At 40.9% G+C, this 11,776-nt stretch overlaps 1 long non-coding RNA gene across 8 annotated transcripts; it reads left to right on the forward strand.

Annotated features, from left to right (window-relative positions):
* The first annotated feature begins 619 nt into the window (after positions 1–619).
* Positions 620–6,979, forward strand: LOC128907230 (uncharacterized). 8 transcript variants are annotated; one of them, XR_008465532.1, is made up of 4 exons: positions 620–734; positions 1,730–1,907; positions 4,343–4,410; positions 5,879–6,979. It is a non-coding gene; the product is annotated as an uncharacterized LOC128907230 (long non-coding RNA). The 8 variants fall into 8 exon arrangements; XR_008465531.1 differs by having other exon boundaries at positions 1,746–1,907; XR_008465530.1 differs by lacking the exon at positions 1,730–1,907 and having other exon boundaries at positions 4,274–4,410.
* The last annotated feature ends 4,797 nt before the right edge of the window (positions 6,980–11,776 follow it).

An 11,776-nucleotide genomic window follows, 5' to 3' on the forward strand; every position in this document is an offset into this window, starting at 1 on the left:
GCCGGACCCAGACCCCCACCAGCATCCGAGGCCCCGTCCCCTGAACGCCCTAGGAGACACCGGACAAGTCCCCGCCGCTTCGGGCCTGACCCCCCGCCCCGGAGGGGGCACCTTCGCCGCCAGCCCCGGGGACGGCACCTGCCCCGCTCCCGCCGGAGCGCTGCGGGCAGGGCCCCGCGGCCCCCACGCCGGTGCGGCACCAGGGGCTGGGGAATGGCCGGGCTCGGCGGCCCCCTTCTGCGACCCCCCCCCCCCCGCCCCACCGGCTGCCCCCGTCCGTCAGGGCCGCCGGGGGCGGGGCTGGGGGACACTGCCCCTTTAAGGCAGCGAAGCCCCGCGCCGCATTCCAGCGCCCCCCGCGCGCACGGCGCGTCATCGTTCCGGGAAGCGGATGGCGTCATCCCGTCCTCCCGCGGCGGTTGCCGGCGGAGGGGCGGAGACTTGAAACAAAGGAGTAAAAATAGAAGAAGAGGGCGGGGCCGCGGACGCGTCGGCGGTGACGTCCTGGCCGGGCTAACGTCCCCCGGCGCCACGCCCCGCGCCGGCGCGTGCGCCCGCCCTCGGGTTATTTATAGACACTCCCGCCGTTGGGCGAGGTGACGTAATGCGGGCGCTGCCGCTGCGTCGTACGGGGCTGTGCGTGCCGCGTCATGTCACGTGCGTGGCGGTGTTTACAGCGGGCGGCGGCGGTTGCCGCGCGACCGGGCGGGGCCGGGCCGGGCCGGCGGGCCCAGGTGAGGAGGCTGTGCCGGCCTGCCCGGGGGTAGTGGGGCCGCTGCCCACCCTGGCTGAAGGAAGGGAGGGAGAAAGGGCGGGAGGAGAGCCCCGGCCCGCTCTAGCCGCGGCCCGGCCCCGTCCGGTCTGGTCCAGCCCAGCCTTGACCGCCCCTCGGAGCGGGGAGCCGCCGCCGGGGCGCTGAGTGTTGCGGGTAGTCACGGCTTTGGGTCATGGGGGACCGGCAGCGCTGGCGGGATTTATAGCTGTTAGAGGGAGGAGAGGCCGTCGGTCGCCTTTATTTGGCATCGGCGAGGGAGCCTGCGGCGTTGCTTAACCCCCTTTTGCGGGGTGCTGTGTGAAAGAACAACTCTGTCACGCTGAGGGCGAGAGGAAACCATGGTGCTCCTCTTCTTCCAATACTGCGCTCTCCCAGTAAAGAGAAGCAGTGTATTACCCCGGGGGATAGCTTCTACGCCAACTGTAACACGACATTCCCCGCAATTAATTATTACATAAATACCACGTCGGGGATGCCATTTGTGTTAGTCTTTCTTTTAACTACAGCAATGACAACACTAGTGTATATCTAGAATCTCATAAGGATGCTGTTTCATTTCTAGTCTGGTTGCCAAGTCTGTTCCTATCAAGAACAGCCCGAGGATGCTCTGTAGCCTCTGTGGCCGTGTATTCTTGCTGTGAAAGATCAAAGTCTAGGAGTGTTTATACTGTCCTGCAGGAGCTGGCCTTGGCTCTTTTGCCTTTTTTTCGAAGAATCAGATAATCCTATATTTAAATAAAGCATTATAATGATTGTAGATTTGAAAGGATATTGGGCCACATGTGCAAGCTTTTAATAGTAGTATTTGGTAGACAAGGCTTACCCGCTTGTTATTGTAACCCTTTGTATTTCTAAATGTGGTATTATAAAGCTGCTGGATCTTTTTGATCCCTTCTGCATGTGCCTTTTTTGAGAAATTGTGCATAAAAGTCAGAGTGTGTGTGTCTCCCAAAGCTGTTGTTTTCTGTAGGCAGACCACGCAGCAAATAGATCTTTAGCTTGGGATGGCATCTTCTCAGGTTGATTGAGCTCAAGGAAAATGTGGTGGGCCATGTGAAACAAGGAACTCGAACTACACCAACTGAAGAAGGTAGATATTCAGCCATTTGGGTGTGGCACTGCACTAAAAAAGGTAGTTGAAGAGTTGCTGGCAATCCTTCTTTTTCAGTCTTTCATTATGATAAAGCAGCCTGTGTTTGCAGAGGTTGCATATCCAATTTGAAGGGCTTTGTTGCGCAGTGTAATGATAGCATGGTGCAGCGCAAACTTAAGCTAAATATGGCTGTCACAGAGCATTCCAAGGGAAAGTGGTATGGTTACTAAAGAGTGGCTGTGCCTTTTATGAGATCAAATTTTATAAAGGAAGAGAGGAGAGAAGTGAACAAGCTTTCAGGAATACGGACTTTTTTCCTTCATCTGCTTTAAAAAAGAAATTCCAGAAACCTGTATCAACAGATTTGTGCTGTTCTCTGTCAAAAACCTGGATTACTTCATTAGCTTCTAGAAATCTAATAGCTGTTGCTTTTCCACTAACTTGTTTCTGGTTACATGCTACTATGAGTACACCTGTCAAACAGAGTGGTGTTTGGACCAATATACATGTAGTTGTACAATTAATTGCTCTAAGTGCAACAAAACAGCCCCAGCATATATTATCAGTTCTGGAGATAACATTGCATCCCCTCTGAAGGGGGCTTTTACAATGCTTACCTCACTATTACAAGGATGACTGTATGCTGACAGGGAAATGGTCCTTTGAATGAGCTACCAGAATACGATTGCAAAGCTTACTGTAACTCTAAAAAAAAAAAAATAATCTGTACTGATTGTACATCTCTGCCTGTGATGTACTATCCTATACTAGAACCTCCCTGGAAAATAGTTGAATAATCCCCTTTTCCTGAAAAAAGTCCTATGCCTTGATATGAAGCTTTCGCAGAATTTTTCATTTGCCCGTTGTAGCTTTCAGGTGGTGCCCAGTTAGACACAGCCTTGCTGGAAGTTGGTGAGTACTGAGCAGAATCAGACTGTGTGTGAGTCTTGCATAATAAATGCCCTCTACAGCAGACCTACCGCAATCTATGGATCCTACTCATTCCCATCCCAGAATGTGACTTAATTGCTCAATATACTGAATGTCCTCATGGAAGTTACTGGGATAAATCTGAACAGCTGCCAGGCATTAGAGTGGCTCTCACAAGCTGAAGGATGGAAATAGCCAGTCAGCAGCTGGAGAATATTTTTGCAGAGCAATCCAAGTGGACTGATAGAGTGCCTCCAAGACATAAGCCCGGAGCCTAACTTTTTAAACTCAGGTGGACCCTTAAAAAATGTGGTTTCAACAGAAACATAAATTTGGTACTTAATTTTGACATTATTCTTCCTGTCAGCCCTCTGTTTTCACACATGCACTAATTAGCAGCTGTTCTTTAAATTCCATGATGATTAAGGCCCCTCCACACTTCTAAGTGCTAATTACCCTTTTCTCTGAAAACATATAGTTTTTTAATGTAATCAGGGTATTTTAATTCTTGTGAGACTTACAAAGGTCCACGTTCTTTTAACAACTTCGATCTATTGATCTGATTAAAAAAATAATACATTTTCTAATGCCGTCTATGTCTGGAACCCATTTTCAGGGCAGACTAGAAGGAGTTTCTGGTGGAAGTTGAGAGAGAGAGATGTATTCTCTGACTCAACAGGGCTCTTTGTTTTCAAGCAATAGAAATAAAGAGGATCTCTTCTGAGTTTCCTTTAATTATGAGCCTGAGGGTAGAGGGAAAGGAGGAGTGATTTTTGTTTCTCAATATGATGTTTTCTGCCTGGAGGAGTTGCTGTTTTGTTGCTAAATTATAATTGCACCTTTCCTGTGGCTATAGAGAAGATTTGGCTATGTTACACTTGTGATTTGTGGTAGTCTTCCTTTTTCTGTGGGAGCTCTCCAAAAAGGTAAATGGGAGTTATATCTGTGACTTAAATGCCCTGCTTTCTCTTCTTCACAATCATAAGGATTTCCTTTTGTTATGAACCAGAGCTGAATGTCAAGTCAGTTCTTGCAGTCTGGCTTTTTCATTCTAGAGAAAACATGATACATTTGAAATGTATTTGAAATACCATTTTCTCATTAGATCGTTCGTTAGGTTATGCAAGGTGGAGGATGGCAGTTACCCTTAAAGCTATTTATTACATTGTGGTTGTGAATCTAATGAGGAAAGATGGAATTCAAGAAGGGACATGATAGAAGTTTTTGTAGAAGTGGGTATAGTCTGGATGATGAAGGTATATGAGAAAATTAATGTTTAAAAAAAGTTTACAAATCCCTTAATGTGTACAGTTCTGCTGTTACTTATGAACAGTCAAGCATAGGCACTACTAAGTCAGTACCCTGTAGTTTTCTTCATGGGAATCTCCTGTTTTTCTAGCAGCACCAAAGTCAGGAATTCATGGCTGAGTGAATTCTCATTTTGAGAAATGAAATTATTTTGTTTGATTCCTTAGGTGATCACTTCCTTTCTCCGAGCAAGTGTAAGCAGAACTATCAGTGATCCTGAGCCTTTTTCTTTTCAGGTAGAAAAAGTAGTTAGGATGTGAGCAAGAAACTTAAGAAATATACAGTCTACCACAGGGTGCTTTAGGTAAGTCATTTAATGCTTTCTGACAAATACAGATAATACATTTTGTACCTCATAGCAACGTAGTGAGCATAATGCTAAGACTGTTTATCATGTAAATACCTAAGATAAGTAGAAACTGCACATTAAAGGCCTAAGCTGTTTTTCTTTGACCTTTTACTACTTTCTGCAGAACAATTACTGCAGCATCTGTAGAACTGAAACAATACTGGTATTCATTAAATCTGCTGTAGTCTAATAGTCTCACAAATAAATTTATTCAATTTGTGACATTTGCTACATTACTGACAATTTGCATAACTTATTAAAAGAAAGGTCCCTTTTTTATTTGTGTCCTCAAATCCTGGTAAGATTTCACAGCATTCATCTCTAAGAAATTTTGTGATAGTTACCTGTGAATTAATCATAAACTTTAATTCATATCAGAAGGTTATCATAGCTTTTCATTTAACATTAAACTGTTTCATAAATCTATTAATTTCTAATTGACATTTTGTCAACTAGTCCATTCACAGGGTCAGTGCAGGATTGTTACCTGGTAGTGTTTATCATGACGCAATGAATTACATAATTTATGAACTTTTTGTTGTTGTTACCACTGTTTTACCAACAGTGCAACTTGAAAGTTTACATTAAATGTGACTCACAAAGTTCAAAAATAGATTAAACATTATTGCTGTGTTCTGCATTCTAATCCTTCCTACCCTCACCTCCCTTCCCACCCCAAAATCAAAGTTTCCAAGACCGTAAAGTCAAAATGTTTCACATACATCTTCTTTATGCAGCTCGGACTCTTTGAAACTTCTGTTCTGTTTGTTTCTTCCAAAACTTCCTGGCACTTCCGCCATATCCACTGATTCTTTTTTTGTTTGCTTGTGAATGATATTTGCCTTTATCTAGGACTGCTAGTGGTCTGTAACTCTGGTTTTCAATTGTTATTAAAAAAAAAAATTCGATAACTTTATTAAATTTACAAAGAAACAACTGTAGTGTACTGTAAATCACAGTGGGAAATATATTTTGCAAAGCAGGAAGAGTTGTGGAAAGAAGTTTAAAAAAGTTAAACATTGTTTTCCCCAAGGGCTCCCGTTTTCCTGACTGTTTAGATTCATACATTCTTTGGAACTTGGCCTTTGCTTTGGAATGCCTTACTAAACATGAGAAGTTGCAAATGGACTCAATAGATGATGACTACCATTTTGAAACTTCCACAAACAGGGCACTGTGTACTGTGGAACATTTATGTTAAGTGAGCACAATGCTTAGAACTCCTTTATTACTCATTCAGTTGAATGGACAGCAGAAGGAAAACCATGCATGAACACATGTCGAGGCAATATATTTAAACATTATCAGCAGAAACGCACCACACAATTTACACTGGAGGAGAGAACTGCTGCTTTGTGAAAATTTAATCTTTCATTTCTTTGACTTTTGCATGTTTAAATCTCAAATTTATTTTTTTTTTTAGTGAATGATTCTGCCATGGTATCTTCTTTCTGCCTTACATTTAAAAGCAATGCAAATACGATAAAGCTGTTTTTCAAGTGGTCCTGTCCCTGCTGAACTCGGTGGCAGTTCTCACTATCTGAAGTGATGCAGGACTGCGTGTGTAGGTTCTTGGATGGGAGAGTTTGCTTGTTCTTGGTTTCCTTTCTTCGTATGGATTGATGTGTGACCAAAAGCCGCAGTTTTGGCTGCTAAAACACACAACCTACACAATGTTAAAAGTGAAGATCACTTTCAATGTCTGCTCCTTTTCCCCCTAGTACCAGGTATGTAAATGGTATTTTTGGTCATTGGTTTGTGTTTGAACTCGGATAACTTCTTGTATCTTTGTTGTTTTAAGAAGGGTCTTCTAAGGCTTTCTAATTAGCTTTTGCCTAATTTTGCTCACTTCCTGAAACTGAGAGATTTCCCACAAAAGCTTGGTTCCTCCCGCTTCTCACTAACTTTTGAAAATGCATTTCAGTGATACAACATGCCTAATTATAAGTTGATTATTTTTTTAAGATTTTAAATTTATGTTATAAATAATGAAGTGTTTTTAAGGGCTGAGTTGCACACTGTTTCAGTGTTATTCAAGACTCTACTGAAAACGTATTTTTATTTCACTTTCACCTAATCTCTCTTTGTTTTATTCACATTTTAGGAAAATGAATTGCAACAATTTGTCATGGTAGCTTATGTCCTAAAAGCCCTTTGTAATGCAGAAAAAATAATGATTTTTAATCTTTGTGCTATACTAAAAATGGTACTTAAATATAAGTCTGGTTTTGCGTTAGCTTTTGTAACTTGGATTGCTTTTAATAACTGTGATTACAGTGTAGTGTCCTGCCTGCCTCCTGGGCACTTAAGCTGTATTTAGTGCAATCTTTGTAAGGGCTTGAAAAAGCAGATAAAGAAATCCAGGTTTTATTCTTTTGCTGCTTCATAACTGCTGTAGAGTTTTGTTGTTTCGTGAGTGCTGTTCTGCTTAAATGCTAAGTTATTTAGCACTGGAAAAAAAACAGTCTTCAGCTGTTGAAAATAAGAGTATATCTGTAATAAAGGTTATTATGATTATTTTTTATGCTTGTTGTCATTTCTTTGAAAAATATAACTTCAAATCTAAAAAGGCATAGGCTTGTTTATTTAACGATCCCTTAGAATATGTTCCTGTGTCACTGAGATCAGTGATAATGGGATGAGCTATGAATTGATTATTAAAAGGTAAGATTTTTAAGTTCATTAAGTTTAGTACTAGTGGATAATATTCTGCACTTAATGAAGTAGAAATTATCACTTATTTCAGAAGGAATTAGGATGAGGCTGAATTTGCTGAAAAGGTCTGTTTTCATTCAGACTTGGAATATGAGGATTATCTGTTGACATATGTATTTAAACCAAACTGGTGTGAATACAAACCAGATGTTTCTTGGGAACATTTTATAGTACGTTTGAACCATAAAACAAGGTGACACATTTTTTTAAATCAGTATTTCTGATGTTGCAATGAGGAAATGTGCATTCTAAGATATGGTATTCTAAGTGTTACTTTGCAGATTCTCATCCAGTTACGAATAGCAATCTTGTACAATATTAATGAAAATCTAGATACAAAAGAGAATGGGTATCTGTATAAAAGAAAATAAATCATGTTGACCCAAAATGAATAAGTTCTCTTCTTAAATAAATTTCAGCAATCGTTTTAAAGACCAGGTTAAATGTCGATTTCCGTATCTGTTCTCACTGAGTATGAGAGGCTATCAGCCAGTAGCTGACGATGTCTAGCAAAGAATCTAGTACTGCAAAAACACTTCAGTATTCTTTAACTGTATTTACAATACATAGTTGCATTGCTTTGGGGGTACCTTATTGTTATAAAACTTCTGCTGTGCTCTTCATTCTCTTCCTGTAAATCCTCCAAGAGTGACAATGGAGGTAATGTATGTCCCCAATCATACAGTCTCTTCTCCCCTCATGGATGTGCTTCACAAGGCCAAGGACGTGGTGAGACAGTGCCGTTTTGAAGCTAATCCTTTCCCTACAAGACTTGGGTTAGCTGCACCCATAGGCATAGGTCTGGTACTGGAATGCATTATTGCCACAGGTGTTGATTTATATTATTTCTAGTAACAGGAGTAAGGCAAGTTACTTAGGGTTGGTTTTACATTTTCTTTTTTCCCCCCCTGCTTAATGTTTCTCGAAGATGAGCTTGACAGTTTCTGGTTTATTATAGTACTCTAGCATTTGTAACAAACTTTATTGTGATGATATTCTTATTAAAAATAAGACCTACAATTTGGACAATTAATTGCTATGAACTGTCTCTTTAATGTGTTGTAGAGTTAACTCTTGATTCATTCAGTTATAGGAGTTTTGCTGTTAATATGATTGGGAAGATGACTCTCTAATGGTCTTTGATTTTGCTAAATACTTAGATTCATAAAAAAGCATTTATTTCTCACAAAATTGGATTATAAGTTTATAACAGAATGCAGTAAATTAAAGGAGGGCAGTCACACAGAGGAAGAAATTTTTTCTGCACTTTCTTCAGTCTCCTTTTGTTTTCATTGTATGATACAATACGTAGAGAACATGTTGAAAGCCACTTGTGTCCTTCTTTGTGTAGCTTTGGATACCTTTTCTCCAAAGCTTAATGGTTTGCGAAGAAGTCTTAAAACATCTGACACTGGAGGTGACCTAAAATTTTGCAAGTTACACTGACAATTGTGTTAGTGAAGTATTGCATAGCATTTAAATATGACAGTATGTCCTTCCTGCTTGTATCTGCTTTCTGAGAACCTCCATTTTAGCATGTTGAATATTAGTTCATGTTCTGATAATACAGAGTATGAGCTGTACATAATGTTTCCCTGTGTACAGATGGGTGCAGACCGCAATCAACTTTACAGAGACCAGATAGGTCATTTTCTGAAATACACTATGGATGTCTCTGCCATCTAGTCCTGCACGTGCAGAGATACCCAAGTTCTGAACAAGTTAGTGGCAGCCATATGTCATGGCATAGTGTCTTGTTTGGGTCTTTGATGTGGCACAGTGCTGCTGTGATTAGTTGAGTTCATGTTGGAACTGCGGCCGAGACAATATGCAAGCTCATATTACATATTATAAACTTATCTTTAACATTTATGAAACTGGGAAGTTCTGGTTTAGGAGAGGGTAGAGGCAAAGAACATGTTGCACAATATGCTTATACTGTTCCGTTGAGATAAATTTGGTAAGAACGTAAACTGGCCATAAAAGTGTAATAATAACTTGACCCTATACCCTGAACTATAGGTATGTAATGTGTAATGCAAAAATGCGGTTAGGCATTTATGTGCTTCTGTGGCTTTGTCATTATAGCTCAGCTACACAAAGGATATATTCATTCAGCAAACAGTTGAGACTGTTTTTTTGTTTGGGTTTGCTCATACATTTTTTCATCTGCATGGTGATGTTAACCCCTTGCAGAAGGGCAAGGGTATCTTAATATTGGTGAATAATCTATAGGCATTAGCAGATGCGCCAACATATACAGGTCTCCAACAATGACAAGGTTTTTTAGCATTGTTTGTGAAGCCTGGGTATATAAACTCTAACCATCATGAAGCTGAAACAGCTGCCCCATTTACTGGCAGTTGACTGTATTTGTGAGTGTGCAGCAGTATGGGAATCTGACATATTGCCTCTGAATAGTCAGTTTGGGAACTTTAGTCATCCTTATTTAGCACATACCCAATGGTTCAATATCAGCTGATTTGGGGTTGGGGTTTTTTTTTTTTTGCATCATGGCTTGTTTGATCCAAATGCTATTGAGGGCAGCACAAGTCTCTCTATTGACTGAGATTAGCTGATCACTGTATGACATAATAAACGTGTATTGATTAATTCACTGGAGTTCCTAATATGCACACACACATAATGGAGGACCATTAGTGGCCATTGTCACTGTTATTCAGTATCCAGTAATATCTCATCTTTATTTTCAGGATGAAACCCTCAATCCTACACAGTATTACAAACCAACCATGGAAACAAAAAGTTCTTGCCACATAATTGGAATAGTAGGAGAAACATTTTCTAAATTTGGAACTTTCCCAAAATCATGCTCACAGATCCATGTGACATGTTACAGAAGTTGCTGATTTCATTGTTTGGTTTTTGAACATGACTTTCAACTTGTAGGCAGCTGAAGGTTGCTGCAGCCTGTAAGCAGAAGGGCACAAGGGGCAGGGTGTTGCGTAGTGAAATGTTACTGTGACTCAGCTGTTGCTGAAAGTAACACTCATTTCTTTTCTCCTACTTCCTCCTGATTATCAAGAAATGCCCTGCAGCACTGGAGCAAAGGAACATTGCCCAGTTAAAAAATACATTCGAAACTTACTAGAAATAGCAAACTGCAGAAAAGTAAAGCATTAACTAGCAGCGTTCCTTTCTTGGCTATGAATTTTGTGGGTATTACTCATGCTACAGTGCTATTCCTAATTTTAGGAGCAAATGTCTATCACTTCTTGCATATAGATGTCATAAAACATCGGGCAAAGGTGAAAACTTTGTTAAGATATCCCCTGATATAACTCAGCTTTGCTATAAAGATATTGGACTGTAATAGGAGCACAAGTGTTTTGGGAAGACCTAAGAGAAATTCTTCCACTGATAGCACGTGTCTTCCATGCTTGGTATGTGTATCTCGGTATCAGAGATGGAAAAATCAGTAGCGTCAGGACAGGATGGGCATTCTTCTCATGCAGAGCTTTGATGTGGATGAGAACTGGTGCTCTTACATTCCTTGAACAACTGTCTGTAATGTAAATAGCATAGCATTAAATAGGTAGGTTCGTGGGACTGCTCTTCTTCATTAAGTTTGTCTCTCATTTCTTTATATTGCTGTGGACCCTGATTTCTACTTTGCCCCTCATACAACAAGAATTCCAAAGCTTCCATGGCAGCAGTCCCTATACCTCCCTTCCAGGTTTGCCACAAGACAATGGCGTGGAGGTAAACATAGGACATGTTTAAGAAAAGGCTTCTAAAGTAACCAGAGATACACTAACAGGATTATTTTCTTGAATCTTTATCCCATCCTCTGTTTCTGAGAAGAGGAATGCCTGGTCAAGAATCACAGGATTATATAGATTGGAAGGGATCTCTGGAGCTTGTCTAATTCAAACCACTGCTGAAAGCACGGCCTACTTAGATTAATTTGCCCAAGGCCTTGTCCAGTCAGGTTTTTAGCATTTCCAATGACGGAAATTCTGCATCTCCTCTCAGTAACTTGTTCCAAGGTTTGACTGCCTTCATGGTGAATAATTTCTTAATATCTAATCAAAATTTCCCTTGTTGCAACTTGTGGCCATTGCCTCATCTAGTGCAGTCCTTTCACTGCGTGTTTCTGAAAAGAGTTTGACTTTATCTTCTCTACACCCTTCTATTAGGTCATGGAAGACAGCAGTAGGACTCCTCATGGCCTTCTCAAGGCTGGGCAAGCCTGTTTCTCTCAAGAGTGCTGCTTTAGTGCTATTTAACTCTCCTCTGTAAGGTTGAACGTACACATCTTGTCTGTGGACAAAAGGAGGTTTGTTCTGTCTTCAAGGCATTTTTGTAAGATTCCCAGAGCAGTAGCCGAAGGATCACTAAAAAGCATCAAGACAGGACAGTATATTGGGATATCTTACATAAAAGTGTCTGATCTTTACAATGGGGAATAAGAAAGAGGCAAGGCTTGATGCTTTGCACAAACAAGGACGGTCCTGTTGGCTGTCATTACAGCCAGACGCAATGACATAACAAAATTGCTTGAAACCCTACACATCCACCTCCCATTTTGTTAACCTCTAGGCCTCAGCTGATTGTCTAACCCTCTGTGTTACTCTAAACTGAA

The sequence above is a fragment of the Rissa tridactyla genome, chromosome 3, assembly GCF_028500815.1.
Source record: "Rissa tridactyla isolate bRisTri1 chromosome 3, bRisTri1.patW.cur.20221130, whole genome shotgun sequence".
NCBI lineage: Eukaryota > Metazoa > Chordata > Aves > Charadriiformes > Laridae > Rissa > Rissa tridactyla.